This window comes from Medicago sativa, chromosome 6 (assembly GCF_051527215.1).
Source record: "Medicago sativa cultivar Bolivia chromosome 6, Bolivia_mono, whole genome shotgun sequence".
Taxonomy (NCBI): domain Eukaryota; kingdom Viridiplantae; phylum Streptophyta; class Magnoliopsida; order Fabales; family Fabaceae; genus Medicago; species Medicago sativa.
In genome coordinates this window covers 23,973,388-23,994,223 of record NC_140754.1, presented here as the reverse complement: position 1 = coordinate 23,994,223, position 20,836 = coordinate 23,973,388, and the positions used below count along the sequence as shown (strand labels likewise).

At 31.7% G+C, this 20,836-nt stretch overlaps 1 long non-coding RNA gene and 1 pseudogene across 2 annotated transcripts; one reads left to right on the top strand and one right to left on the bottom strand.

Moving 5' to 3' along the window:
- LOC146914049 (protein BREAST CANCER SUSCEPTIBILITY 2 homolog B-like) lies at nt 1-8,855 on the top strand (annotated as a pseudogene). The gene is made up of 18 exons (XR_015016569.1): nt 1-184; nt 1,604-2,714; nt 2,807-2,931; nt 3,024-3,178; nt 3,310-3,432; nt 3,499-3,696; nt 3,768-3,849; nt 3,934-3,984; nt 4,068-4,143; nt 4,235-4,346; nt 4,424-4,495; nt 6,365-6,560; nt 7,277-7,453; nt 7,679-7,821; nt 7,927-7,989; nt 8,093-8,306; nt 8,465-8,632; nt 8,724-8,855. The product of XR_015016569.1 is annotated as a protein BREAST CANCER SUSCEPTIBILITY 2 homolog B-like (transcript).
- A 2,420-nt stretch (nt 8,856-11,275) lies between these two features.
- Nucleotides 11,276-12,401, bottom strand: LOC146914048 (uncharacterized). Its single transcript, XR_015016447.1, has 2 exons — nt 11,873-12,401; nt 11,276-11,776 (listed from the first exon to the last, which is right to left on the bottom strand). It is a non-coding gene; the product is annotated as an uncharacterized LOC146914048 (long non-coding RNA).
- Between the last annotated feature and the right edge of the window lie 8,435 nt (nt 12,402-20,836).

Below are 20,836 nucleotides of genomic sequence, written 5' to 3'. Positions count from 1 at the left end.
ATGAGTGCATGGGAGATATTCTCCGATGCCGATGCCGACGCCGACGCCCGTTACAAGTGGCAGAAAATCAACAACACTTCAGATCATGTTATCAAACCTTTACCCCCTCCAATCACCTCCCCACTTCCTTCTATGTATGATCTTCTGCTTCATGCTTCCACCTCACACCTTTTCCAAGCTCAAGGTAACTCTCATTCTCATTATTGAATTCATTAACCTTATAATTTAATTTAATTTAATTTTTATTTCTTGTTTTTATAATGATCATGATAACTATTGTTTAGTATCAAATGATAATCTGTGTGTTACTATAATGGCCCCAAATCTGTTATTTTATAATGATTTTTATTTCGATTATGAACATGATAATGATTAGTGATTGGACGTTGCTCGGTTGCTGCTAGTGTGGGATAATATATGTCCTGGTCTATGAGGCACGTATGCGGACACGAACACCAGATACAACACATACACCGGCACACATACACCGACACGCCGACACCACTAAATATTTAAGAAAATCACATAATTCGGTGTCGGTGTACACGACACATGTCCGACACCGGGACATGTATAATCTGTGGAGTGTATATGCTTCATAGGTTCTGGTTGATAAACACATGAATAAATAAGGGTCCGTTTGGATTAGGCTTATTTTTTGAGCTTATGTAAAACAAATTACGCAAATAAATAAGCTTTTATGTTAATTTACAAGGTACTCATTCTCAAATTCATTAATCTATTGTTTTCTTTTCAATGATAAGTTAAGTTGTGCCCTCATATTGTTAATCCATGTTTCAAAAATTTTCATATTAGATTAGATGATTCAATGAAAAAACCATAGAAATGAAGTGTTAGAATCAATAATCAGTTAGTAATTACTAAATAGAACACTCAAACATGAATAGTACTAGGAATCAAGGTTTTAAACAACGGTCGCGTTAAGGTTTCGTGATTTCAATTTGTTAGGTATTCTGCATTATTGATTGTGGTTGTTATAGTGTGAATTAATCGCAACAATGCACAAGTATTATTAAAATTTTCAATTGAATTAATGTTTTATACATTATAACATGGTTCAAATAAATATAATAATTACAACTTTACAACACGAAAATAGGGTTTACCGCTCGCTCACCACAATCTCTCATTTTCCATTTTTTCTTATGAACGGTGTTGTGTTCTTCACTTCCATAACCATAACGGTGTGTCGCATTTGTAACGGAGTTTCACGGGGGTATCGACGTTTTGTCGCGGTTTTAATCGGTGTTTCGGTGTGATTTTACTTTCCACCTTGAAAATAGGTAAAAACGGTAATGGTGGCCACCTATACCTTTTTGTCGCAGCCATTTTCGCGGTAATGGATCCGTATTTAAAACCTTGCTAGGAATTGAAACAAAATACCAAGTCTTCTAATAAATTGAAAACTTTTGAACTATCCCGATGATAACATTCCATTTATTATCTATCTTTCGGTTTTTCACGAAGTCTTGCAAGGTAAATTTTGAAGTGTCTTCATTTGAATTAATGTATATTTTTCTGTTTTGCAGATGAAGAAAATGTGATAGATGAGAGTTTTGGCTTCTCAAATTCTCTTTTCAAGACAGCTTCAGGAAGAAAAGTTACTCTATCTTCGACGGTCTTGTTAGAGCAAAGACGTTACTAGGATTGGGATTGGAAGAAGAAATCATTGATAGTAATAATCATACCCCTAAGAATGCCAAGAAGTTTCATGGTTTTGTTGAAGAATCACCTCCTTTAGTTGGAAAATTGAAGAATGGTTTTGAGAATAAAATTGTGCAAATAGAGAGTGGTAGTGGTTCTAAGAAAGCTCCGATTAAATTTCAAACTCCTCAAAATGCTAGAAGTTTTAATGCTTTTGAAGAAGAATCACCCCATTTACAAGTTTATGAAAAGTTGTAAAATGACGAGTGCTGAGTCATTTCAAAGTCCTTTAGTTGGTAGATTGAAGAGTGGTTTTGAGAATAAAATTGTGCAACCAGATAGTGGTAGGGATGCTAAGCAAGCTCAAATTAAATTCCGAACTGCAGGGGGGATGTCATTATCCATTTCCAGTGATGCCTTGAAACGCGCTAGGAGCCTTCTTGGTGACCCTGATTTGGGAGATTTCTTTGATGGAGAGGATTCACTTTTCTTGTCTTTGGATATGAGACAAACTAGCACAATCACATCCTCTGCTGAAAGAAGTGAGAGTAATAATTATACTTATACTCCTTTGGTCCATCAAAAGACACCAGAAAGCAATCAAAATAACGTGACAAAAAGTTTCACATACCCTTTGCAGCCTTCGAGACAAACAGAATTTTCAAATAAGTTGCTTGGCCATGAAGGTAATGGGAATAATTTAATCATGAAATTTGATGATGTTGCGAATGAAAGTGATTATGGCTGTAAAAGTAGCAACACTCTTGGACAACAGAAACCCTTGTATAATATGAATGAAGTTGTTGACTTAACAAGAAAAAGTTCTTCATTGAACGACTTTTCTTCAAGAATGGATTCATGTGGAAAACCATTGGGTAGGACATTGGTTGATGTTTCCAATACTACTAAGACAGATCCTACATATAATAAACAACCTGCTATTGGGAAAAGGAGACTAGGATTAACTGCAAATGTTTCTTCCTTCAAAAAGCCTCGCATTTCCAAAACTTTTGCCTCTGGTGACCAACATGTTCAAAAATTTCATAACGGTATGCATGATTTAAGAGTTTTTAGTACATTCCTTTCACTTTTATCTGTTGCAAGATCGATTAAACTCATTTCAATATGTGTGGTTCTTAAGGTTTGTCTAAATTATCATCTGGTGCTTCTGGATGCAAAAGAAAGGTTTCCACCCGATATCCATCTCGGCATGCAAGGATACACATAAAGGAATTTTTTGCAGTTCCTACATTAAAGAAAAAAGTGGTTAGTTAATCAATATATTATCAATGTTGTTTAGCATATTCTGCTAGGATTTCATTTGTTATTGTTATAAACTAAAATGAAATTCATTGCAGCATTTTCCGAACCCGGTCAGGCAGGTGACATCTGGTAATGCAGGAGAGTACATATTCTATGATGGCTCTGATGATAATGGTATTGGAGGAGAAGCTTTCATCCATCTATTGACACAACAAGGGGCTTCCTGCATTTTGCTTCAAAAGAGTAAGTTGCTTCTATCCTCTGTTGTTAAATTTCATAATTCAAGTACGTGAGTTGGGTACTTGGAAGGCACTTTGTATGTAATCTTTTGCTTAGTCTTAATTGGCAGAATTTTTTCACTTCCGTTGCATATCTCTTTAGGTGGGTATTGAATCATTACAAGTGGATTGTATGGAAACTGGCATGCTATGAGAGATACTATCCAGCTAGGTGTGCGGGAAAATTTCTGACTGTATCAAATGTGCTTGAGGAACTAAAGTACAGGTATGTAACTGCTTTTAGACAACATATTTTAGGTCTATAAAACTAATTGCAAAATTTGGTGTATAGATATGAAAGAGAAGTGAATCATGGCCACCGGTCTATCATCAAGAAAGTTCTTGAAGGGGATATACCGCCTTCTTCAATGATGATCCTTTGCATCTCTAGCATTCACTCTGATCATGTGACCGAAAGTGGGACATTATTTGAGGCACAAACCGGGAATCAGAGCAGGGAGGCAGTAAAAGTTGTACTAACTGATGGATGGTAAGAATTTCAACTGTGCCGTGTGAAAATAAAAGAGGTTCCCTAAAACACAAAGTGATTTTCTTTCACAGGTATTCTATAAATGCCATTTTAGATGTTCCATTGTCAAAGCAACTGGATGCTGGAAGATTATTTGTAGGACAGAAGCTTCGGGTAATGTGTCGGTCTGAATTTTGTCTATGACTACAACACACTTTATACTTGATACTGAATTTTCTTTTCATATTTTTTGTGCAGATCTGGGGAGCAGAATTATGTGGCTGGAACGGGCCAGTTTCACCCTTTGAGGTTTTTCTGGCTTAAGAATATGATTGAGTATCTGTGTGTAATGTCTTGTTGGATGGTTTCCTTATATTCTGTTATAATTGTAGGTGTCATCAACAGTTAGCTTATTTCTTCACATAAATGGAACACATAGAGTTCATTGGTCCGAGCGGTTAGGATATTGTAAGCATCTTTTAGTTTGTGGATGTCATTCTTGTAGTTAGAGAAAATTAGTATCTTGTTCCTTGAGCTTATCTTCTTGAGCTAATCATAGGTAAAGTTGCCGGTCCGCCTTTGGCTTTCAAATGCATAAAAAACAATGGAGGTTTAATACCTCAGACCTTGGCAGGAATTACCCGTATATATCCCATTCTTTACAAAGAAAGGTAACTTAAATTTGTTTTCTGTAGATATATTTTTTAATTATACTATCCAAAAAGTTAAGAACTGGTTTCCTTGTTAGGTTAAGCAATGGACGGTCTGTTGTCTTATCAGAGAGGATGGAGAATAAAATGATGGAGCTGCACAATCAAAGGTGACTTCTCATATTCCCATCAATCTCCTTTTTCTTCGTCTGATGCGAATATTTCACTCAGTTGGCTATATTCTGCACACAATTAGATTCTGCACATTAGATTTTGCACACAATTATGGTCTGGTAGGCCTAGTATCTAGATTCTGCACATTAGTTTTTTTAATTATCGTGTTATTTTTCATCTGATACATGATATACACATAATTCTAAGAAGTGTTTGAATTTATTGAATGCTAACTATAAGTGTACAATACAATTAAATTCCATACCTTATATTCTCAGATGGTGACATGTACTTGTTCTCACGTTTTTTTAACAGTCCTAATAACTTTAAAAAGGTGTCAAAGAAGTTAGTATTTAGAAGACTATTGATGATAGCAGTAGTCATTAAACATATAGATTGATTAAACCTGAAATTTCTGAATACAAATTTAGTTTGAATTTTGAAGATTAATGGGCCTCGATTGAAAGCAGATATAGGTAAATCCTTTTCAATTTATTGCTTGGATTTCAAGAATTAATATGTAGTTTAGTTCCATATTCATCATGTATCTGTTCTAGATAAATAAAAGGTACATGAAATTATTTAGTTGTCATGTAGGTACTCTTAAATATTAAATAGAATTGGTTTCATTTCTTAGCAGAAAATATGCTTAGGTCAAAGTTTACTGGAAGGTTTTGTTTAAAAAAAGCTTGTTTGGTTCATTTCCAAGTTCTTGCAGCCCATAAAATATTTGATTTTTATTTTGACATTCATTGTTCCAAATCTTTTACTATAACTGCAAAAGTTTTACATTAATATATTACTTGTGGTTTAGAATCCAAATCCTATTTCTAGCTTGTCTTGTTTCAGTTAGCCATGTAATATTCATTATCTAGCATAAAACATGTCTTTCATGTGTGTTTTGTAATATTCATTCTCTCAATTGAGAGAGAGAATGAAATGAGAGAGTAATTTTCTGATTTCTCATCTAAATGATAATGTGGCCTCCAAAGAAGAGTGATCTTAATGGCAATCGATCTTCTGCTCATAAAAGGTCCTTTACAAAGGTGTCAGAGAAGTTGAGCTTTTCATCTAACAATAAAACTAACACTCTCCTCTCTATTTATTGATCATCTTGCATGATACTGATAGTGGTAGTTATTAACCATATAGATTTTGGTCAATCCTCTGAAATCTTTGCATACAAATCTAGTTAGTATTTAGAAGATTAATAGGGCTCCATTGAAAGCAGCTAGGAATGCGGCTTTGTCGATTACTAGTGAAGCAAGAAGTTCATAGGTTATATATATAAATGTACATTGTTATATACATGGAAAACAATCTTATAGTGGCAGTACAACTCATTTAGGATGTCTTCTTTACTGTAAAGGGAAATGCTTTTCAATTTTCACATTTTCCAGAACTTGGTTTGTAGAAAATGACTATCTAGTTGTTAGTTTATTCTTAAGTATTTAATAATTTGAATATCATATCTATTCATTTCAAGTGGTTTAATTTGGTTATTTTTCATGTTCATTTATCATTTGTTCTATGCTCATTTCCATAAAAACACCGAAGGAGGTGAGAAAAAAAATAAACAACTACATCAGAAATCCAATCTGCTATGTGCATTCATTTTAGCTAGAGTCTTAAAGACATGGACACAGTGTGTGTGTGTGTGTGTGGGGCTTGGTACCATCTTAACAGTCTTAATTTGAATACCATGAAACACAAAGCATTGTAAAATATTATTGTGACTAATAAGCATGTAGGAAGCTCAAAAAATTGATCAGGCTCTCACAATACTGGCATGGTTGTTCTTTTCACATCCCATTAATATGAATTTGGTTGTTTTGCTATGACTGATCACACTTGTATGGTGTTAGACGCTCAGCTGTTGTGGATAACATTGTTTCGGAGTATCAGAAGGAAAGAGCGGTTTCACATGTTTATGATCACGACGACAGTGAAGGGGCTAAGATTTACATGATGTTGGAGACAGCTGCAGAACCTGAGTTCTTAATGGCGGATATGACTCCAGAGCAACTTCGTTTGTTTGCTGCGTATAAGGCCAAATTAAATGTGAGGTTTAATATTCTTGTTATTATTTTTCTTTTATAAGTAACCACTTTATTAGGGGGAGTGCAAAGCATACTCAACCCCATAGTAAATGAGTACAACTGTTAAATACATTCCGAAGGATTTATACACCAACTAGAATAACTTACATCCACTAAAACCCTTTTAACATGTGACACTATGACACTTACATCCATTGAATTTCCTTTAACCTGATAATTTGATTTCTACTTAGCCACATGCACCAAACTGTAGCCATCCACACAATAAATGAGAGCACGGGTTTTGGTATTGTACGAGTCACATGCCTTCCTTTGTCAACCAGAGGTAGCAAGATTTAACCGAGAAACCTCTAGCAGCGTTGGACAACCAAACTCACTAGTCTGGAGTATTTATTACCAGTGATATGCCGACAATAATATCCTCCAACATAGATACCTCGCCTGCCTCCCTATCTAACAAAGTCCTGCTCCAACATAAATTCCACTTCAAACTCAAACCAGACCAACAACCTGATTCTGCAACTGTCACATTTTCCGCTGCAAGCAAAGAGAGGCGAGAAAATAACTCTTTTAACAGACACATCAAGCCACACATCTTTCCAAAAGCTAGTTCTTTCGCTGTTGCCCAACCTGAATTTAAAAGCATCAGCTAGCAAGACATTTTATATTCTAGTTTATATGCATGAAATATATTTATGGTTTCATATCCATCTTCAGGCAACTAGACAATCACAAATGGAAAGTTCGATTGAGAAAGCTTTGAAAGATTCTGGCTTGGGAAACCGAGATGTGACGCCATTTATGAAATTGCGGGTCGTTGGATTAACTTACAAAAATCGACAAGATAAGCCTAAGGAAGGCATAATAACAATCTGGAACCCAACACAGAAGCAGGTGAGTCTGATCATCGAAATGCAAAGAATAATCATATTTTCCAATGTCAACAATTTTTCACAATTTCTATGGTTGCAGAATTTATGCAAATGATTTTCTCATGCACGCCTAGCTAGTTATTATACAGTACTTGATTTCCTTTCTGTCAATTCTTTAACATACATGTTTATCATGGACATCGGAAGATTGCTCACAATTTCATTATATTGTGTTACAATGTGACAGTGTCAGGAGCTGGCAGAGGGAGAAGCATATGCAATTGCAGGACTCACACCATATGGATCTGATTCGGATGTCCTTCGTTTGCAGACTAGAGGATCTACTACCAAGTGGTTGCCATTATCTTCTAACGCAAAGGAACAGTTTAGGTAGGCATCTAACAATTAGAATAGGACGCCAAAAAAAGAGAATTTCTACTTCACTTTATTATGGTTATGTCAATTCTAAACCCATCTTGTTGTTGTCCTTTGTAGTTCATTTTTCAATAGTCGGAAATCAATCCCATTGTCAAGTTTGCGTCACATCCCTCTTTCCAAGTAATTTTATCGCCCTAGTCCTTATATACATATATCTTTGTACTAGCAGTCAAAAAAGAACATCCAAGAAAATATCTGACGTTGTCTTATTATACTTATTCAGCGAGTTCGATATTGTTGCATTTGTTGTGCATGTCGGAAAGGCTTATACATCAGGTCAGCAAAAGAAGCAATGGGTTTTTGTGACTGATGGATCAATCATTAAAGGTTTACAATCGGAAAAGTTTATGGACACATTGCTTGCTATTTGCTTTTGCTCCCCATTGATTGATCATGATTCATTTACACCAATCAACCATAACCTTGTTGGATCTACGGTAATTACATTGTTCTATAACTCTTGTTACTATTGTTTTAACTATCGGTCATGGACTGTGATTCAATTCCTTTGTTTTAAGCCGTCTAGTTTGCAAAACACTACTTATTTCGCATCAATTGAGAAATTAGATAAAACATGTGTTTTTGTTCTATGCAGGTTGGTTTCTGTAATCTTATAAAAAAGGAGAAGGACTATACAAACCAGATATGGGTTGCTGATGCTAATGAAAACTCAACTTATTACTTGAAATTTGATTCTCCACACTGTTCTCACCTCAGAAATCCAGCCAGCTCCGTCACAAGATGGGCTAGCAATTCTAGCTTGGTATGCATGATGGAACCTTATTGATCTAAACTTGAGTTGCACGGTTCAATTTCTAATAATGACACTTTGTTTCTTTTTTCTTCTTCTGCAGATAATACAGAAACTCAAGGAATGGTTGTTGGGTATAATTGATGATTGTGAAACCTAGGTGGAGAGAAAGAATTGTCTAAAGATATGTGCATGTTGCTATACTGCCTACATAGTATTAATGTGCTTGTGAAGTTCATGACCACGTTCCTTTTGAATATCCCAAGATGAGTGGTGTATTTATCTACGACCTAAAATATTAAGTTAGTGTGTTCCTTTTGAATATCCCAAGATGAGTGGTGTATTTATCTACGACCTAAAATATTAAGTTAGTGTGTTCCTTTTGAATATCACAAGATGAGTAGTGTATTTATCTACGAGATATTGGTAAACTCGGATTGGTGATGATATATTATGATATATATTTCATTTAAAGGTGGTTAGATTATGACATTAATAGTCTCTATGAAAAGCTTTACTATAATATCATAGTGACATGCCAAATTTTCCTTCTAGAAATGGTAATACTCATTATGAAGATGTTTACTATAAATCTCTATCACATATTTGCATTAGAAGTACTTGCATGATCGTTGAGAAATTTAATCTTTTTGGGACAATTTTTCTTATAGAAAATGAAGATAGGTATGTATGCGTTTGTGGCCAAAGATTGTGTTCAAATATTGTGGTCATACTAAGCGTTCTCCAAGCTATGTATCCCATAAACTAAACAATCCGAAATTTTAAATTTTTCCATAACAATTTTTTTTTACATATCCTCGGTTCAAACATATGTGATATTGTTCAATCTAACAATATTGGTATTATTAATTGAGTTAGACTTTATAAACTATTTAAAACTTTTTTAATTTTTGGAAAATCTTTTAAATTTTGCAAAAATTTCTCATGTCAATGTATTAACGACCATAGATACATATATTTTTTTTTATAGTAAACTAAATTTCATTCAAATGCTAAAATAAGGATAATACAACCAAATTAGCCGAGTTGGGATTTGAGACATTCTCCATCAACATTTTAAGAGAAAAATACACGCTATTGATACATGAAGAAATTTCAAAAGTTAAAAGGACATTTTTTTAATTGGCAAGTTAAAAAGGACACTAACAAAACCAATATTTTTAATTCTAACAATCAAATTAATTTCTTTAACATATAATTCCAATGGTTAATAATTTAATTAGTCAATCATACGTAACTTAATCTTAGTTTAATTTAATTTTTATTTATTCCTACTTTGTTCAAAACAAGAACAGGAAGGATGAGATGAAATAAAATATTGAGGCAACTCCTTCAGAATTCATTCAATAACACACATAACAATAAAATTCTCAGAATTTTCAGTTTTTACAGCATAGATACGAAAAAATGATGAAAGCGTCCATATTAGTTTAAGTCAAGAAAAGTATATACACACCGAAAGAGAGGCTAATTTAGAGATTTACAGATTCTATATAACCATTAAAAATGAAATGTGCGGAAAGAAATCCACGAACAATTTTCACAAATTCATAAGCCATGCAATGAAGATCAAAGAACCAAAAGTTTATACTATGAATAAACAATATAAAACAACTGTCATTCTTGGCATTGACATTAAACAAGAATTATCATTCTTGGCATTGGAATTAAAAATGAAATTTTAGGGATCAACATCTGTCTCGTCTACATCCTCATCTTCCCGAGCAATGCCAGAGAATTCTGGCTTTGCACCCACATTGGTCAAATTAAAACTTGTACAGTTATATACCAGTTGTTGCAGACAATGAAATCTCTCTAACACAATGCCTTCTTCGGTTCAAAGGAAATGCCAGAGAATTTCTCTAATAAAGCATTTGTATAACAGAGAGATGAATGAAGATTGCAAAGGAAATGCTTCTATGAAAGGCTTATTATCTTGATTTGTCCAAAGCTACCTTGTTAGGGTGAATGATCAAATATCAAAGATAGACTAGAACACAAAAAATATCCTTACCATATCCATATTTGTTTTTATAAACCAGAAGGGACAAATACATGATTCATGAAAAGAGAATAAATAATTAAACATAGTATATACTTTCAAAAGTTTGGCGATATGATCTTAACCATGTTAGAACTCTGTAAAACTAAAACCTTTCAAAATTGAAGAAGGAAAATTACAAATCCCTTAAAATCATTTTTTGGAAGATATTAATCCCTTAAAATCAATTTTATTAAAACAAGAGAAATGGGAGAGGTTTGAGTTTGAGTTTAAATGAGAAGAAGCTCAGACTTTTTGTCTATAAGCAGAAGTTTATTAATACCGAGCAAGCTTGCACAAGATGTGCAAAGCGCTCCCAAACCAAAGTACGACTAAGCACAATACAAAGAGAAGGTCACAGAGCTACAAACAAAACAGCCTTGCAGATTGCAGTGCATATCATAAACAAACACAGAAGACTAATTCGACTCCACGAATCCAGCTGCAATGTTATACAGCGGGAATCAGTAACAAAATAACTAATAGCAGATACATAACCCTGCAACAACACAGAAACTTTACACGCAGTAGAAGCGGATCGTGCCACTAAGAGGTATCAAGGCGAGTCAAAATGCTTTGAAGACAATCTCAAAGATTCTGAAAATATTTCTATTCTCAAATTTCACCCATCATAGTTTCAAAGTTAAGCCAAGACTATATCAATTCTAAAGGTCCTCTCACCTTTTCTTCAAATAACATTAGACCCATTTCGATCAAATGTTTGTATTCTATATAAAATGTAAAATTTACATTGGAAGTACAAAAGTAAAAGATGTTGACACCACCAAAAAATATGAACCAATCTAATCAACATCCTCTATCATAAAACAAAACTCAGCAAAAGCAAACCGGTACTCTTTTCATGCTTCATGATTCTTGTACAACAATCAAACAACATTCAATGTCTCCATGATACAAATATCCATAGTCCAACATTACTAATTTGATGAGACCTATGAAATGATTGTTCATTCAATACATGAAAAGATACAGTTAGAAAGATATATTTACCGTCATTAAATAACAAGTCATACTTATACGGAAGATTATTCTTTTGAGTGATTCGCTGAAGATTCTCTAAAGATCATTTGGGTCTGCAAACCATTCAAACAAACCAAAATTGAATACTATTTTAATGAATAGGTTTGAATCATAGTATCATCGAGATTTAGTAGAAAAGCCTTAATAACCTTATCAAGAATCTCAACCAGTGGTGAATTTGCTCCACACTTTATCTAAAATAAATACCATGTCAAAGATGAGTTTGTATCTCATAATTACATTTCATTATAACAAGTGATGGGGGGTTAGGGTCACAAATACAACATTGAATATAGTTGTCTGCGGCCAAAATACCCTGCGGTCATTGCAGTCGGCATATCTTAAGTTCTTAACCATTGGATTAAAGATGAAACGATTAATTTTTTAACTTAACCAAATCATATTTCAACTTTCAGTACTTGACTCGAGATCCAAGATGTGCTAACTGCAATGATTGCAAGATATTTTAACCACATCCAGTCCAAATCTATATGGCAACAGTGCGAACAAACTGAAGTTTACAAATTAGACTCCACTTCCGTTTCGTCTATCATATTTGCTTACATTAAAATCAACTTTATTAACTACCAAAATCAAAGGATAAGAAACGAGGCAAGGCGCATAAACAATGATTTTTCAAACTGTGTTTGAACCACAATCACTATAAAGGTTCAAAAAATCTCTTCTAAAAAGTCCACCATATGGGAAGCACATAGGTGACACATGCAAGACAAATCTAACAAATCTAATGATAGAAGCAATATCCAGATTTCCTTCTAAACTGAAAAGGAGCAGCTCTGGTTTTCTTTTTAATCTATTTTTCATCCTCAACTTTTTTTCCGATAATTTCTTGTATACAAACTAAACTCGGGCTGAGACGGGCTGACACAGCCAATTCATCTCTGTTACAGAAGCCACAGCAAAAGCTAGATATTCATTTGTCCACAACAATTTCTCCATTCTTAACCAACACTGGATCTATATAATTTCCTAAATCCTAATTACACTTGACTTTTGAAAATGATGTATTATAACTTTGACTAGATATCTAATCGCAATGGGATGAAATGGATCATTAGGATGCAATGTAAGCATACACATTTCAAGGATGTCGAATTGAATAGTAAAAACTTTACATGATGCTAAATTCTTTTGTCAGTTAATAGCAACAAAAGTTTCATCTTCAAGCAAAGGTAACTTGATTATCAACTGATTCACAACTTATTTCATAATCACATTAAGAATAGGTTATGCATGATGTAGAAGTATACAGACCAAAAGTGCAAGTCAAGGTAGCACAATAACACCTATGGAAATTGTGAAATTACAAAGATTTGATTGTTCTCATTTCATTGGAAAAGTAAAAGTGAAGTATTCCATGTGCACAGAGAGACCTTATATATATACCTAAGTGAAAACAATTGAAATTAACTTACAAGTTTCAACTAACTTATAAGAAACCTCTAATAGTACTTCCACAAAATAACTAACTTTATCTATGACATTGGAATTTCATCAAAAACTTTTCATGTATAATTAAAATTTCTCAGATGCAATCAACAAAAAATAAGCTAAAATTGGAACATATCACAAAGACTAACACTAAAGTGTGTCTCTACACCTCATATACAACAATGTATAATTTCAATTACAACATATACTAAAACACAAGATCAAGATTTGCATTGTGAAATTACCTTAATGATCCCAATAGCATCCTGTTTCAAAGCTTCTTGGTGCTTATTGTCCAATTCTCTAGCATGAGAAACAAATGGTTGCTTCTCCTGAAGAGAAAAGGAGATTATGCTCAACAATTTTGACTCATTTGAGTTTATCTAAGCGTTTATTGACCAATTACGTTTATGATCACATATATATATATATGGAAATAAAGATTGAATAGGATCAAACAACATGGAATAGGCATCTAAAATACACAAATCGGTGAATTGACCAATCCTAAATTGCTTATAGTCCTTTCAATTTCTTTCATAGTGAGATATTCTAATATCCCAATAACAGAACAACAAACCATAGTTGTCAAGCACTCCAATCCTAAATTACTGCAACAAATTACATGACAGAGTCGTTGAATTTGTAATCAGTGGGAATTGAGGCATTAAACGAGAAGGTTCAAAGTTCGATCCATGTTGTTGACAATTTTCTCCCCTTAACAAACTAACCACTAACACCTGTATATAAAAGAAACACTATACATAACAAAGGAAAAAGTGATAATGGTAGTTGAAAATATGGAATGCATCAAGTTACGTCTCCAAGATTGTAACCAAGTGAAATTAGGAATAAAATTAGCTTTGTGAAAATTTAGTTAAAGGTGCTAGCAAATGCAACATATGTCTATTCTACACTCAATGTTGTAGATTCTCGTAACACATAATGAACATGTTTAAATAGTCTTGCAAGTGATTTGTATTTGCAACTAAGTTTCCAAATATATTTGTATTTGATATGAATTGATCAAACGTCTCCAAATGTCTTGACTGTGTGAATGTGGGGAATCCCTGACTGCGTATTAAGTAACATTTAACACTAAAGATGGAATTGAGAGTGAGAGTGAGGAATGTTACATAAAAAGGCGATAAGGCGAAATGGGTTGGCTCTTCATCAAACGTTGAATGTTTGGGCGTGTTCGCACAGGAATGATTCCAAGTAACCTTTTGAATTGAATCTTGTTGGAGTCACAATAATGCATATCAGCGAAGGCAATAGCAACCTTGAGACATCCCACATGTTTCACTACATAGACACACACATTCAATTCAATCAATCATAATAAGTATAAGCACAAACACTAAAAATGAAAGAAAGTAGAATTAAGGATAAAACAAAGTTATGTCAGCTTCGTCCAGTTCCTAAGCCACCTTGGGAAAATGTTGCTACTGATTTTGTCCTTGGAATACTTTGGACTCATCAACAGAAGTATTCTGAAATCTTTACTCGAGGATGAACAAGGAAATCTTGACTCGAGGACGAGTCTCTTCCAACCCGGGGAGAATGATAGAGAATGATGAAGAATAATATGGAAGTCTCTAGAATGGTGAAGAATAATATGGAAGACTCTAGAATACTAGGGAATAATGTGGAAGTCTCTAGAAGACTAAAGAATAATATAGAAGTCTCTAGAATATTAGGGAATAATAGAGAAGCTACTAGACACTACTAAATAAGCACTAGGGAAGTCTTAACTTTTCTAGATCCTTCTAGGGTGCGTTTGTTTCAGCTTTAAAAAAAATAGATTTTATGTTAAAAGAATCTAGAGATTTTTTTTTAGAGATTTTAAAAAAAATCTGAAGTTATTTTTGTTTGTCTACTACCCATAAAAATTCATTTTTTCTAAAAAATGAGTTTTAACTTGTACATGTGTTACCTCCTTGTTGTTGAAAAAATAGATTTTGAGAAAAGTTAATCCTAATAGCTTTTCATTTTAGGATTAAAATAGATTTTTTTGATAAAATGATTTTTCTAGAAATCCAAAACAAACACTTAAAAATGAAAAAAGTGATTTTTTTAAAGGAAAAAATAGATTTTTTTTGAAAAAAAATCCAAAACAAACGCACCCCTAGTCTTATGTACTAGAGTATCCATATCTCTAGACTTTTCTATGTTTCTAGATATTTCTAGTTTGTTATGGAGAGCCTTCCTAGAGTAGTATAAATAAGGCTCACCACCAAGTGTTTAGGCACATTCAAATCATCAAGCATAGAAACATTCAAATAATATAATCTTTTCTTTGAGAATATTAGAGAGCTTCTCTATTTTCTCTATCTTTCCTTCTGTGCCTGAGCCACACAAACACTAAAAATGAAAGAAAGTAGAAAAGGAACATTGAATTGAATACATATGTATACCATTTGAAAAAGGCACTTCCATAGAAGCACGAGCACGAAAAATGGCGCAAACCCTTTTGCTAACTCTTCTTCTCCGTGCCATCAGCAGTGATAGATTGATCGATGATGAAACAACTAAATTGCAGTGCCGCTACTTTCTTTCTTTGCTTTAAGGGATATGAAATGAAAATGAAATGAAATTAGGAAAAGGGTTTCCCGCTGTTTGAAGAGTAAAACTTTTCCTCTTCCCTACTTGATGATGGGACACGTTTATTTTATTTTTTTATTTTTTAAATAAATGGGTAATAGATAATCTTTAACGTTAAAATTGAAATTAACTATTTTTATATAGGAATTGATATGGCAGAATAAGTACTTGTAAAAACTGATATAACAATAAATAAATATATTGAAGGACTATTAATGCAAATTACTATTTTGATTTACATAGTGTTCAGTCAAGGACTATTTTAAAATTTTTATACACTTTGAAAAACTATTGTGACTACTCATTACACGTTTATGGACCAAAATGGTTATCGTCAATTTTTTAAATGAAGTTAATGTTGGCTAGTTTTATTAATTATAAACGAAATTTAAAATATCTCTTATAATTATTTATGGACAATCAAGATTTGTTGGTCCGAATTATTATCTAATGAGATTCAAGGTGTGTGTCCATCATAGGATATTCTCTAACTTCGGATCCCAAATCGGGTTCGGGACTAACAAGATCGGACATTAGCCCAGTCCAAAAAATTGTTCCCCAAAGTATTGAAATTTATTTGTTGGTCAAAATAATCTTTAACTTTAAAATTGACATTAACTTTTTTTACATAGGAATTGATATGATAGTAAATAAGTACTTTTAAAGAATGATATGATAATGAATAAATACGTTGAAGGACTAATATGATAATATTAACAACGTATTTTAATGCAAATGACTATTTTGACTAACATAATGTATAATTAAGGACTATTTTGAATACACCGAAGAACTATTGTGACTCCTCGTTATACATTTAGGGATCAAAATGATTATTTTCAATTTTTTAAATAGAGTTACTTGTCGGTTAGTTTTATTAATTATTTTTTAGGCTTAGTTACATTTTTGGTCTCTTTTTCATAATTTTAAATTTAAAAATGATCATATATGAAATTTTTATGGGACTTAATGGTTGTTGATCACTTCACATCGTCAAATTATATGAGACGACATTTAAAATAGCTCACATAATTATTTATGGTCAATCAAGATTTGTTGGTCCGAACTATTAGCAAAATATTCTCTAACGTTAAAATTAAAATTAACTATTTTTATATAGGAATTGATATGACGAGAATAAGTACCTATAGAGACTGATATGACAATAAATAAATACATTGAATGACTGATATGATAATATTAACAAAGTATTTTATTGCAAAAGACTATTTTGACCAACATAGTGCAAAATCGAAGACTATTTGAAATTTTGATACGGTGAGAAACTATTGTGAGTACTCGTTACACATAGGGGGTGTATTGGATTAGGATTTTGAAGGATAATTTTTGCTTAAAAAAGTCTCAAAGATTTTAAAAGATTTTGTAGGATTTTAATGACTTTCATGATTTTAAAAGACAATCGGGATTTTCAATTTGGATTTCAATGGATTTACATCATAAGATTTTAAAGGATTTTATGGATCTATAAGATTTCAAAAGATTTTATGAATTTTAAGGACTAATTGAAAAGAAATGATTACAACACACTCTCTATCATAATATTTTGAATACATACTCTTATTTTTTATTTTATTTTTATGAGAGATAGAGAGAGGGGGAAGAGAAGAGGGAGAGAAGGGAGAAAAGAGAGGAGATAGAGGGAGATATATATATATATATATATATGTATAGAGAGAGAGGGGGAGGAGAGAGTGAGAGAGAGAGAAGGGAGAGAGAGGGGAGAGAGAGAGAGAGAGAGAGAGAGAGAGAGAGAGAGAGAAGGGAGAAGGGAGAGAGACGAAGAGAGAAGGGAGAGAGAGAGGAGGGAGAAAAGAGAGGAGAGAGGGAAGGGAGAAGAGAGAAGGAAGAAAGGATAAGAAAGAGATAGTAAAAACTTTTAAAGAAAAACAATCCCAAGAAATCTTATGTCTTCATGAAAGACTTTTTTGTTAAAATTTCACTAGACAATCTCACAAAATCCATCAAAATCTAATTTATTAAACAATCCTTTGAAATTTGAATGATTTTGAATACCATGAGACTTTTTTTAAGTGATGAAAAGTCTTGATTGAATACCTCAAGACTTTTTTAAAATGACAAAGAATCTTGATTGAATACCACAAGACTTTTTTAAATTGCAAAGAGTCTTGATTGAATACCACAAGACTTTTTCATAATTAAAAAGTCTTTTAAAATCCTTAGAATCCTAATCCAATACAACCAAAATGACTATTGCCCATTTTTTAAATAGAGTTACTACTTGCTAGTTTTATTAATTATTTTTTAAGCTTAATTACATTTTTTTATCCCTCTTTTGTATTTTTAAATATGAAAATGATCATATATCATATTTCAATTGAAACTTTTTTATGGGGCTCAAGGGTTGTTGATCATTTCACATCATCAAATTGTATGAGCCGACATTTAAAATAGCTCACATAATTATTTATGGACAATCAAGATTTGTCGGTCCGAACTATTATTCAATGAGACTGAAGGTGTGTCCATCATATGATATTGTCTGACTTCAGGTGTGTAACAAGATTGGACATTAGCCTAGTCCAAAAAAGTTGCTCCCCACGGTAGGCTGATGGAGTCATATTGCAGCTTGATATTTAGATGGAAATAGAGTAAATCAATGGAATGTTTTAAATATAGATAGAGTTTTAAAATTTAACTTGAGAGTGAGTAAATCAGGAGAATTTTTAGAATCAAGATTGACTTTTAAAATAAGAAAAAAATACGAGAAAGTTTATTTGAAATATAATCTTTTTAATAATATAAATTAATTTTTCAAATTTTTGAATTAATTACCTAAATTTAAATTTGAATTAAGAGTTTATAATTAAGTTTATCGAAAAATATGTTAACATAAAATTAGAAATAAAAACAAAAAATTGTTAGGGTAGAATGATTATTTAAATGTGTATTTTGTTGACATATTCATGCTATATTTTGAAGGAAATAATGATATATATATATATATATATATATATATATATATATATATATATATATATATCAATAGTATATATATAAATTAAGGTTTTTTATGCCACATGTCGCTTCCACATTTATTCTTAATATTATTTTTTTTAAAACTAATATTTTATTTAGCATAAATATCTCAACAAACTTCATATATTTCTTTGAGATCTTATCAACTAAATATTTTATTTAAATTTTTAATTTATTTTTAATATTTATGTAGCATAAATATCTCAACAAACTACTCTTTATATTTTATCCTTATCATTTGATACATCAACCTACTTTTACTCTTTTGTAACACAAAGATTCTATTTACATGAGAGAGCAAATAAATATCAAAAGATTGAAGTGTTTTTGTACCAAAAAATTCCTTTTATATAATTATATTAAACTAACTCTTTTTTTAATTATTTTTTTACTATAAAAAACATTATATATTTTGATTTTTTATATAAAATGTCAACAAAAAACTAAACTATTAAATATAAAAATTATTTTGATTCCAATCCGTAACAAACAGGCTCTATGAAGTTGTTTGTTATAACTTACACAAAATTATTTAAAGAGCATTGTATCTATTTGATATAGTTATTTTTAAAATCAGAAGTATCAATCAATCAATAGTGTGTGAGTGTGTGTGTGTGTATATATATATGTATGTATCAATCAATCAATCAATAGTATATATATAAAGTAAGGTTTTTTATGCCACGTGTCACTTCCACGTTTATTCTCAATATTTTTATTATTTTTTTTATATTTTATTTGACATAAATATCTCAACAAACTTTTAATCTTATCCACTAAATATTTTATTTAATTTTATATTTAATTTCTAATATTTTATGTAGCCAAAATATCTCAACAAACTATATATAATACTTTCAATATTATCCATTAAATCTTCTTTTTTTCTTCTTCTTTTTTTAGGAAAAGAAGTTTCAATTAGTTATTATATAATCTTTTAGCACCATATTATTCAATTAGTTTTTTCATTGAGGAAAAAAAGGCTTCGGTTTGTTTTTTTTAACTATAAATAAATGAGATTTTGTTAATCACCAAAATCACATATTTTGAGCGAGAAATCGAAACTCAGACCTTCTTTTGATCTAAGCTTTTTTTTTTCTTCATGTTTGACAAACACCTATACTATCGTTTCTTCTACTTATGCTTAGATTTTTATTTTTATATATATAATATAAGATGGAACTAACATCTACGAATGAGTTTGCGATTGTTTTTTCTTTCTTTCAGGTCCTTGAACTATTGTTTCGGTATCCATTACAAACACCTACGAGTTTCAGGTCCTTAAACTAACACTTATACTATTGTTTCTGTTTCGGAGTCCTTGAACTAACATCTATACTATTGTTTTCTTTTTCTTTTTCCGATTCAACGATGTACCGCTCTTCTCTCCATTCTTATTCATAATTCATAATTGAGTTTGTGGCATCCATTCCTATTTTGTATTATTATTATTATTATTATTATTATTATTATTATTATTATTATTATTATTATTATTATTTTATTATTATTATTATTTCACCAGTTCCATAGTTTAGCAATAGGTATTTTTGCTTATGTTCATCTTTTATGTTGTTTTGTGCGTGAACCCAATATAGCGGACATTTATAATTGGTGTGTGCCGTTATAGCAATAGGTATTGGCATCCATTCATAATTGGTGCATGCCAATATAGCGGACACCGTGAACCCAATAGTGCATAGGAACACACGGTCGTTTCTAAATAACAAACCAATCACGGTCGTTTGTATTTCTAAATCAATAGTATATATATATATATATATATATATATATATATATATATATATATATATATATATATATATCAATAGTATATATATAAAGTAAGGTTTTTTATGCCACATGTCACTTCCACATTCATTCTCAATATTTTTATTATTTTTTCTATTTTATTTAACATAAATATCTCAACAAACTTTTGATCTTATGCACTCGGTATTGTTTATCTCAACAAACTACACATCAATCAATCAATCAATAGTATATATATCAAGTAAGGTTTTTTATGCCACATGTCA